This window comes from Phaethon lepturus, unplaced genomic scaffold, assembly GCF_000687285.1.
Source record: "Phaethon lepturus isolate BGI_N335 unplaced genomic scaffold, ASM68728v1 scaffold4061, whole genome shotgun sequence".
NCBI lineage: Eukaryota > Metazoa > Chordata > Aves > Phaethontiformes > Phaethontidae > Phaethon > Phaethon lepturus.
The window spans coordinates 19,977-31,320 of NW_010518380.1; the positions used below are offsets into that span (position 1 = coordinate 19,977).

At 51.9% G+C, this 11,344-nt stretch overlaps 1 protein-coding gene across 1 annotated transcript in view; it reads right to left on the reverse strand.

Annotated features, from left to right (window-relative positions):
- The window catches only part of LOC104628202 (protocadherin-16-like), a gene marked incomplete at its 3' end in the record, with an annotated part of 30,484 nt that overhangs the window by 18,497 nt on the left and 643 nt on the right, over positions 1 to 11,344 (reverse strand). The gene's annotated exons all lie outside the window — the stretch shown is intronic.

Consider the following 11,344-nt stretch of genomic DNA (forward strand, 5'->3'; position numbering starts at 1 on the left):
GACACCTTCTCCCACAAGCCTCATATCCAAGGCAGGATGTTACGGTTTGGAGGGCCGGACAGCTGGGTAGGTCAGAAACAGTTTGCAGGGTTGGGCTGGCGGGGTGGTGGCTCACGAGCTGCGCTCTGCCCAGAGGCGGGTGGCAAGCGGAGCACCACAGGGACCAGCCCAGTGACCTCTCCAGCTTAACATCTCCAGCAATGACACAGCGCAGGCACAGAGCGCACACTCGCCAAGGTCACAAACGACACCAACCTGGGGAGGGGGAAGCGGCTGACACGCTCGAGGGCAGCACTGCAGGGGTGGCCGAGGGAACTGGGTTGTTTAGTCTGCAGAAGAGGAGGCTGAGGGGAAACCTTATCGGTCTCTACAATTACCTGAAAGGAGGTTGTAGTGAGGTGGGTGTTGGTCTCTTCTCCCGAGTAACTAGTGCTAGAACGAGAGGAAATGGCCTCAAGTTGCGCCAGGGAAGGTTTAGACTAGATATTAGGAAAAATTTCTTTATGGAGAGAGTGGTCAAACATTGGAACAGGCTGCCAAGGGAGGTGGTGGAGTCACCATCACTGGAAGTGTTCAAAAAATGTGTAGACATGGCACCTCGGGACATGGTTTAGTGGGCTTGGTGGTGTTGGGTTGATGGTTGGACTTGAAGGTCTTTTCCAACCTTAACGATGTTGTGATTCTGTAAAAATGGGCTCAATGTTTCCCTTTTTCCAATCAGCTGAGACTTCACCTGACTGCCATGGCTGGGCTAAATGACCTTTAAAGGTCCCTTCCAACCCAAACTGTTCTATGATTCTATAAGCTGTGGTGAGTTCAGGGGCAGTCACTGAGCTCATCAGGGGCTGTAGCACCTACCCTGAGGAGCTGCTGAGAGACCATGGCTTGCTCAGCCTTCAGGAGAGACGGCTGCAAACCTAACAGCAAGCTGCCAATATTGATGGGGAGCTTATCAAGGAAACAGAGCCATGCACAACATGAGAACAAGAGACTGCATGCATTGGTTGAAATGAGAACTTCAGGCTGGGTATGGGGGCAAGTGTTTTCCACATGAGGACCATCTAGTATTGTAGCAGGTTGCTGAGAGAGGTTGTGCAGCCTTCATCATTGGAGTTTTTCAAGATGGTAGTGGATGAGGCTGTGAGCAGCCTTGTCTGACCCCACAGCCGCCCCTGCTTCGAGCAGGAGATTGGGCCACAGACCTCCCAAGTCTCTCCAATCTGAATTACTCTGTGACTCAGTGATCCAGCTGTTGCATCCTTTCTGCAGCACAGGCCATTGGACACTAGTAAAGCAGCTTATTCTGCTATACAAAACTTTGCTTTGCTGTATTAGAGCTTCTCTTTGGCTCCTTGTCCAGCATCAGTGTAGCCCTGTGCTATATTGCCCTTAATCTTGAATGCTGTAGAATCCCTATCTCAGGACTCACAACTGTTGCACACTCAGCAGCAGCCCCGTATTTGCTGCAGCAAATCCAGCCAGTCCCAGCAACGGATGTTCCCCTTCCTCTTCTCCCAGTCATACACAGGCTAGTTCACAATTCTTCCTCTGAACCTATGCACTCCTTTCCTGTGCCTATGGGGCTGGGCAAATGCAAGGCATTTGAGAGGGCTCCAGCAACACAGTCCCCAAATCCCTATTAATCTTACAGGCAGAGGGCTGCATGACTATATTTCCTCAGATACCTGTGTCCTTAGAGGGCAGGAACCTTGCACAAAGTGAAAGGCATACAGCACCCTAGCATCCCTCCACATGCATATAACACCATGTGGCTCTGCAGCTGCCCCCACCTCTGATCATAAACCACTGCAGGGGTCATAGCATGCTGAGGTCCAGTGGGAAAAGACAGCAGGTACAGATTCCCAGGAGGTCTTTCCAACAGAATCTGCATCTCCCAGACATATAATCATGCAGTGACACCCCCAGACACTGCAAACAGCATTCAGTATATTACATCCTACAAAGCCTCCACTCACCAGAGTCACATAACGGAATGTACACATGCTTATGTGCTTGTTCTCTGTTCCCTTAACCTTGCCTGCAGGCTGTGTCTCTCCTGCAGCACTGCCTTGGCTTCACTGAACCCCTGCACTAAGCCTGAGTCCATCTTTAGCACCTCCTGAACTTCTGTCTTGGGTGTTTTCACTGTTCCAGCATGTCCAGGGTCCATCTTTCATACAGCTCTTTCCACTCCTGGGTCCTAGCAAGGGTAATGCTTCCTCGTGCTGGCACAGGCTGAGAGTTCCCAGATGATATGTAGCCAAAGAGAGAAAATACTCACTGGGGAAAGCAGAAAGAAGCATGAATCTACCACTTTCCCAAGGGCCCATGAGATACCCATTGTGTTTGGCTTGGAGCAAGTTTATAGTAAGGCAAAAGACAGCAGTGGTCAGCAGGATCCTGTGGCCTTCATTAGGTAATGTTTCAGTCCTAGTTCATACTTAAGTCCTAACAAGACAGGCTGGCAATTTTAAGGTTATTTGGAAATAGGTTGTAGGCTTGGTTTTTGTTGTTTCCTCCTCACACCAGACAAGGGAAATAAGAAGAGAATACAAGTGAGAACAAGTGACATGCTGTGCAGAAGCACAAACCAAGAGCTGGGCTGCAAGGGAAAACCTGGTGGGGGGGAATTAAGATTTTGCTTACTGAACAAGTGAAGCAAGAGGAGGGAGAGGCAGGGGCAAGCCAGGGAGGATATGCCACTTCAGTATGAGGGGACAGCCTGAACCAGAGGCCAGCATCCTAATGCTGCTGAAGGAAGCGGACAACCTGGAGATCCAACTGGAGATCAGGGGCTGGAGACTGATTCCAGGGCCAGAAACCAACAGCATGCTTAGGGAAAAGTTACATTTCACTGCAGTCTTTGGAGACAAGATGTTTAGTACAGGCAGTTGTTAATCAGTGCTGCAGCCATGCCCCAGAGCAAGATGGAGGAGAGGGGACAAAGGCACTCAAATGCTGACAGCTGCTGAGTGGGCAGTGAGCCCTTACAGACAACCCCAGCAGGATGTTTTGCACATTGGGCAGCCTCTCCACATCTACAGAAGTTGTTTGCAACCACTATAAAAAGGCTGAGGATGTTCTCACGTCTATATGCATGACAAACAGTGAATATTTAGAGATGTGATTAACCAGATACTGTAAACTCGGACTGAAGAATATCATGACAGTCATGTGAATGCTAGTATGTAAAAGCCATGCCAGCAGGAGAAATGTGCTAACTGAAAAACACATAAAAATGTAAAATGTTAAAATAAAATAGCTACAGTTTGGCAAAATCACTGTGTGCCAGGGAGGAGAACTGGGAAAGGCCTAAAGGATGAGAGGCAGGGGGAAAAGGTATAGGACAGTAAATGCAAAAGGAACTGCACAGTGTAGTGGTAGCGTGAGGTGGGATATGCTACTGTTGTTTTTGCATTCAAAATCATAGAATCATAGAATAGTTTGTGTTGGAGGGTACTTTGAAAGGTCATCTAGTCCAACCCCTCTGCAATGAGCAGGGACATCTTCAACTAGAGCAGTTGTCAAGTCAGGAAAAGAAACTGGATGAAAGTGACAGGCAAAATATATTATTCCTTTCATATAATAGATGCAAAAAAAATGGCATGTGCCCTTTAGGACCCAAGACTGTGTTAAGGAATCCAAGGGATTAACCTGATGTTGTGTTTTGAAGACTTTTCTTTGATAGGTATAGAAGAGGCCGCTACCATGGAGGTGCTCAGGGAATACATCTGGGGCATTTTCTGCTGAAATCACTAACTCATCATTGCAATTGCACAAACGTAGCTGTTTGCATTCAATGTCCAACTGGATTTGAATCTGGCAAGGTGCGGGAGAAGGATGGACTTCACAACTCTATGAGAGTTACATTCCGAAGCCGTTTATTGTCTTGTCTGACTCCAATATATATCATAATTGTCGCTTAGTCACTGCGCACACACTCATGATTGGTTACGGCTTGTTACACACATTATTGCAATTGGCTGTATACAAAATATCACGCGCTGTCCATGCGCCTCTCACACATTCAGGATTCGCTGCTTGCAGGTGTTCCTGCGCTCCTTTGCTTCTTCTTAGTTGTTTACCACAGCTCCTTCTCCTCAAGGCCGAGCCGTGCAGATATCCAGCTGTTTACCAGCTTCTCAATGCCACAACTCCTTCTCTTTAAGGTCGAGCCCTTGCAGGGTGATCCCAACAGCAAGGGATATGTAAGTCAGTCAAGAAGAAGGGCTTCTATAAGTGCATAGGTGACAAAAGGAAGGCTAGGGAAAATAGGGATATGTAAGTCAGTCAAGAAGAAGGGCTTCTATAAGTGCATAGGTGACAAAAGGAAGGCTAGGGAAAATGTAGGCCCACAGCTGAAGGAGACGAGGGACGTGGTGACACAGGACATGTAAAAAGCTGGGGTACTTACTTGCCTTCTTTCCCTCAGTCTTTACTAGTAAGACTGGTTTTCAGGAATCTCAGGTCTCGGAGACTGGGGTGAAGTCTGGAGCAAGGAAGATGTACCCTTGGTTGAAAAGGATCAAGCCAGTGAATTCTTAAGCAAATTAGACATACATAATAAGTTCACAGGCCCTGACAGGATGCACCCACAAGTGCTAAGGGAGTTGGCAGATGTCATTGCGAGGCCACTCTCAATAATCTTTGCTCAACTGTAGTGTTTGGGAGAAGTGTCTGAAGACTGCAGGAAAGTAAATGCCACTCCTATCTTCAAGAAGGGTAAGCAGGAGGACCCAGGTAACTGCGCATCAGTCAGCCTCACCTTGATCCCTGGGAAGGTGATGGAGCAGCTAATCTCGGAAATCATTTCCATGCACATGAAGGACAAGAAAATCATTGGGAGTAGTCAGCACGGCTTCACCCAAGGGGAAGTCATGCTTGACCAACTTGATAAAGGACTGGCCTGGCAGATGAGAGAAAATTCGTGGATATTGTCTACTTGGACTTCAGTCAAGGCCTTTGACACTGTCTCCCACAAGATCCTCATAGACAAGTTGTTAATGAGTAGGCTGGATGAGCAGACAGTGAGGTGGATTGAAAACTGTCTGAATGGCTTGTCCCAGAGAGTGGTGATCAGCGGCGCAAAGTCTGCTTGGCAGCCAGTAGGTAGTGGTGTACCCCAGGGGTCAATAATGGGTCCAGTCCCATTTAACATCTTCATTAATCATCTGGATGATGGGGCAGAGTGTACCCTCAGGACATTTGCTGATGACACAAAATTGGAAGGAGTGGCTGATATGCCAGAGGGTTGTGCTGCCATCCAGAGCGATCTTGACAGCCTGGCAAAATGGACTGACAGGAGCTTCATGAAGTTCAACAAGGGGAAGTGCAAAGTCCTGCACCTGGGGAGGAACAAATCCATGCAAGAATATACACTGGGGGCCACCCAGCTGGAAAGCAGCTTGGCAGAAAAGGACCTGGGGTCCTGGTGGACACCAAGTTGAAGATGAGACAGCAGTATGCCCTTGCTGCAAAGGCAAATGCAAAGGGCTGCATCAGGAGTGTTGCCAGCAGGTCGAGGGAGGTGATCCTTCCCCTCTACTCAGCGCTGGTGAGGCCACAGCTGTAGTGCTGTGGCCAGTGCTGGGTTCCCCAGTACAGGAGAGAGATGGACATACTAGAGAGAGTCCAGTGAGGGGCCATGAAGATGATGAAGGGACTGGAGCACGTCTCCTATGAGGAAAACCTGAGAGAGCTGGGACTTGTTCAGCCTGGAGAAGAGAAAGCTCAGGTGGTATATCATCCATACATGAAGGAGGATACCAAAAGCATGGAGCCAGGCTCTTCTCAGTGGTGCCCAGTGCCAGGGCCAGAGGCAATGGACACAAACTGAAACACAGGAGGTTCCCTCTGAACATCAGGAAGCACTTTTTCACTGTGAGGATGACCAAGCTCTGGCACAGGTTGCCAGGGAGGTGGTGGAGTTTCCATGATTGGAGGTATTAAAAAGTCATTTGGACATAGTCCAATCAACTCTGGATGGCCCTGCTTGAGCAGGGTGGGTTGTACTAGATTATCTAGTGCTCCATCCTGCACTTTGGTCACAACAACCCCATGCATCGCTACAGGCTTGGGGAAGAGTGACTGGGAAGCTGCCCCGTGGAAAAGGACCTGGGGGCGCTGGCTGAGAGGCAGCTGGACAAGAGAGCCAGCTGAACATGAGCCAGCAGTGTGCCCAGGTGGCCAAGAAGGCCAACAGCATCCAGGCCTGAGAGAACAGGCTGCCCAGGGCAATGGTGGAGTCACCACCACTGGAAGTGTCCAAAAAATATGTAGATGTGGCACCTGGGGACATGGTTTAGTGGGCATGGTGGTGTTGGGTTGACAGTTGGACTTGATGATCTTAAAGGTCTTTTCCAACCTTAATTATTCTGTGATTCTGTGATCTCAAGAGGTCCCTTCCAAACCCAACTGTTCTGTCATCTCCAGCCAAAGGCCCTCCTGAGCCTTCCAGTTCCCTATTCAGTTCCAGTCTTTCTGAGACAGCTGATCTGCTCCACCAGGCCCTGCAGCACAGCCCTGACAGCATTGTGCAGCAGCATCTGCTACCTGCCCCTTCTTCCCTGCAGGTTTGGTGAGAAGATTTCACTTGTGTACCCTGCAGCTACTGCAGCCGGGCAGAAGAGCACCTCATGGGAGTGCTGTGGCCAAAGCAGAGCAGAAGTAGATGACAAAGAAGATCAGCAAGATGGCTTGGGGTTAGGCAGAAAGAAACCAGAGCACCTGTCTTAGGGAGCTATGACTGCTGCGAGGGAAGGAGGGCAGGTGCTGGTCAAGTGTGCCTCTCCTCACTGCATGGAGAATTGGGAGGACCAAGATGGGCATTGAGGCCTTGTTATTTCACACTGTCCTCCTAGTCCCCAGCAAGATTGGAGGGACAAGTGGAGCCAAGGCACCACAAAGCATTTATGTTCCCCAGAGTCTGGGATGGATGGAGAAGCAGAAACCCCGCACTGAGGGGTCCTAGCTGCATCACCTATAGGAGTCAAGGCTTTTGCTTCCCACAGACCCATCTAGAGAGCAACACCAGAGCCCTTCAAACGCAGCCATCCCTTACCCTCTCAGCCTTACTGCTGACCCATGTACCCCCCTACGCAGTCCAAAGACTGGAAAGTGATGGAGTGCTTCTCAGCAGCTCAGGCCTCCATTCTCTGGCTGTCCTACCCATCTCCAGCGAGCGCAGTCAGCAGGCAGGGAGCTCATCTGGAGCCCTGCCCTGGCTGCATCTCTGCTACGCACATGTTACTCTGTGGCTTTGGCAAACATCTGGCTCTGGGCTCCCGCCCCTCAGAGTGACGGCTCTTGGTGGGAGAGGAGGGGAGGCTGGCGCCAGTGTGGTCAATGATCCCACGCACGGCTCCCTTTGCCTGAGTGTGTGCCAGGCATCCTGCCCTCCCCAGCCCTGGCACAGCTGCTGACCAGCTAAAAGCAGCCAGGGAGCGGCCACGGCGGCTATTTCAGGAGCCGTCTCTGGCTCCTGGGCTGCGCCTCAGCCTCCAGCACGCTCAGGCCTCAGGGGAGTAAGCAGGGTCAGGGTTCGGCCCCCGCGATTGTCCAGCACACGTGGCTGAGGCGAGGGTCAGACCCTGAGGCTGCAGGGAGTGCCACGTCTTGGGGGGAGCCCTCTGCACAGCTGTGGGCACTGCCCACTTGCACCGCTGGCTCCCCACAGCCCAGCAGCTACAGGCCACAGGCAAGGACTCTGGCTGGCGGCCCCACAGCCACTGCCTTAGGCACGGACAGGCGCAGGGCGGCCACAGCCATACACAGCAAGGTGTGGAAAACAGGAGCAGCCTATGGCCTCCAGCACTGCTCTGGAATGGGGTAAAGCCTTCAGTTTTGAGGAGGAGGGAAGCAGTTTAAGTCACAGACATTGGCAGGGAAGTAGGACTGTGGAGGGTGAGGCAGGGCAACAGCCTGCAGGAGCCTGGGGGTGAACACTACCTTTCTGGGAGTCCTGCTGCCTGAGTGCAGGGACAGAGTAAGGCACAGAAAGACAAGGAGCAAGGCTCATACACAGGCATCCAGGTGTCCTCTCTGGTGGAGCAGCAAGGAGCTACAGGGCACTGGGAGCCCCAGCAGAGCATGCAGGAGTTTGGAAGCTCAGCAGGGCAGGGAAGCTGGGCCTATGCAGAGAAAGAGTGCTCAAGGTGTGGGGCTTGAGTGGGGCAGCAACAGTGCAGGGTAGAAAATGACAGGGTCTGGCCACAGCCTCCTGGTGGCACTGATGCCAAGAAGGACCCCAAACCAGGGTGTTGGGCTGGGTTTCAGCTGTGCAGACCTCAGGCAAGGCATGCTCACAGAGCAGGTCTACACAGTGAGATGGGACTCTCTCTACAAGTGAGACTGGGGCTCAGGGTAGCACGAGATCAAGCATGTCAAGCAGGGTGACCCTGGGAAACAAGGCAGGGATGGGGAGCAGTAAGAGCCTGGCGTGTCCCAAGGGCCATGCAGGTGAGGGAGAGCACTGCCAGTGAGAGCTGCCCTGGGGGCAAAACAGTGAGGGTCCTTGGGGGGAGCAGGCAACAGCAGCTGGCAGTAACCAAGGGGGTGTGGAGTGAACAAGAGGGACTGGGTGGGGGGGCATACTGGTGGGATGGGGCTCTGGGAGGGGAGGTGCAGGGACTGGCGCTTTGGAGGGCAGCATGTACAGGTGTGGGTCTGTGTGCAGACATGGAAGAGGGAGGGTGTGAGCAAGGACTGTGGGAGGAAGAGGAGTTATAAGGGGCCTGGGGCTGAAGCAGAGGTGAGGGATGAGGGGCAGCTGTGAGGGGGCTGGGGATTGGTGTAGAGAAAGGAGGGAGCTGTGTGAGGGGACTGGGGGAGGAGCAGAGCATGGGGGGAGAGGAGCGCGAGGGGCTGGGGCCTCTCGGCTGCAGTGGAAAAGCGGCTGCAGCTCCAGGGGCAAAGCTACTTGAATTAATCATGGCGCTGGCTGCTGTGCCAAGCCCAGGAGGAGGCTGCTGGCAGCGCAAGGAAATAACTTTCACAGGAATTTGGAACAAATGCAGCTCTTCTGGCGGTAACAACAGTACTCACCTCCCCCACAACCTCCCCATGTACCAGCATCTCCCCCATGTCCCCACTCCTTGCGTACCCCCAGCCTCTCCCACATCGCAGCCCGCTCTCCCAGAAGCATGATGCACTCTGTCCCCTCACACTGCTCCCCAGCAAGCTCACTGGCATCTCCCCATCTTGCCTCAGGAAGATTGCTTTCTTGTTTCTGAGGAGGGGGAGGCCTGTTTTATGTTGTGCAAAGGTCTGAAAATAGGTTAATGCTAAAACCCCTTGTCCCAAGAAAATGAATGCATGTAGTAATGCCCTCCCCACCTCCCACCACTCTCTTTGGCAGCAAAGTCGGTGAGCATTAGTCCTTTTGCTGTTCCAGTCCCCATGCATGGCTACTTCCCGTGTGCTCTCACAGCTGCCCCCTTCAGTAGCGTAACCGATGCATCAGGATTATCCGTCAAGACTCTCATTAACACAGTATATGTGGCCTGGTCTAGCCTACAGCACTTCACGCAGGTCTTCCTATCTGGGGCACAGCCCAAGAGGCTGTCCCAGTGCTGTGCATGCAGCATAGCCAGTCCCACAGGATCACAAATCAGTACTCCAACTTCAAAACTCATCAGACTTGTCCTCAAAACTGCAAGCTAAGACTATACATTAGGTGTGTTGCTGGTCAGCTTTTGATTTCTGATGTTCCCCAACAACTCTGTATATGGATGCCAAGGAAATATGTAAATCCTGGCTCCAAAATCATTAATATTGAATCTATGCAAGAATCAATAATCCACCATCTCATCTCATTCACATTTCTGTCAAATCAGCCTGTGCTCACAAGATGGGGTTTACACAGCTCTCTGTGCTTTATGCTGGCTGCCAGAGGACAGACAATACTTGATTTAGCATGAAAAGTTAGAAAGGCCCAGAAAGACAGTATCTGACCATGCAAGCAGCTTACTGGTACAAAGTCAAATGTTTAAAACAAATTTAAGCCAGCAGGGTGAATTTATACCAGAACAGTGCTTCACATCATGTATCCACAGCATTTGAATGTAGTCTGATGGGCACTAAAGCTTATTATCAACTCATGTCCACAGAGAGAGACAACCAGTCAGTGACTATCCCCTTGCTCTATTTTCTGCTGGTGTCAAGTTCAGTGATTCCCTGGACTACTCCTCCACTGGTGTTTCTCTCTCATCTCAGACTTTAACTATAAGTTTGCTATTTCCTTTGCTTAGTGCTTGTGCAGAGTCTGCTACTGTGGGACCTGGATAAATACGAATAATAAATAAAGAAGATGTTATGGGATCCTTTTTCTTTCTCAGGAGCTCAGGCCAGCAACTTGCACTGCTTGTCTCTGTACATGAAACACAAAGACCAACCTGGCTGTGCAAGGGAGCAGGAGACCTGCAGCTGTTCTTCAAGTCTCTTCTGGTCACATGGACTCCCCACTTCCCCATCGCTCTGTCCTGCCCACAGAGAGCAGGCATCACCATGTGAAAATAGACCTGGTCCTCCCAGGGTTTTTTGCTTAGAAACATAGCAGTCTGATGGAGAATTGAACCCATTCAATTCTGTGCTGACCTTGGAGACTGTCCTGTGTCCTGCACATCATGCTGGCAGGGCCTGCCCATGGCCTAAGCTATCATGACCATTATGCATGTCTGGACCAAATCCAGACCTTGACAGGGACCCTTTAACCTCCCAAGGCAGCATAAGCCCTGATGCCCAGAAGCCGCAGACAGATGGAGTCAAGCAGGAGCGATTGCACACAGGGGCTGTGGGGCAGCGCACCTGACATTGGTGACCCCATGGGACATGGTGCTGGCCACTGTGGCCCCTGAAGCACCTCTGAAGCCTTCCTGTTCAGGGCAACAGGGGTGCCTTGGCTGAGGGGTGGCCACACTGGGCAGCTGTGCTCTGAGACTTGGGCTCCCTGCCTCAGCTCGACCCGGCTCCCCGACCTGGCTCACTCCTGCTGCGGCCCAGTGCCGAGCCGGCAGCCTGGCCAGCCTCCTTTCCCATCCTCTCACGTTTCCCGGCTCAGAGGAAGCAGCAGCAGATGTGTGAGCTGTTTGCTTTGTGCCGAGGCCACGCGGGAGTTACCTGCGCTCAGCCCAGACGCTCCGTTTCCAAATGAAACATGAGGTCTGAGCCAAGACCATCGAAATCTGGCCAAGCCTTCAGTCACTGCCGGCTGCCCGGCCAGCACCTTCCCCTTGTGCAGTGTGGAGTTGGGCTGGCCCCTGCGCTACACTGGTCTCACCATAGCCAGGCAGCCACATGCTGGACCAGCTTCTCTGTGCTGCCCCCATGGCCCCACACTGCCCCAGCT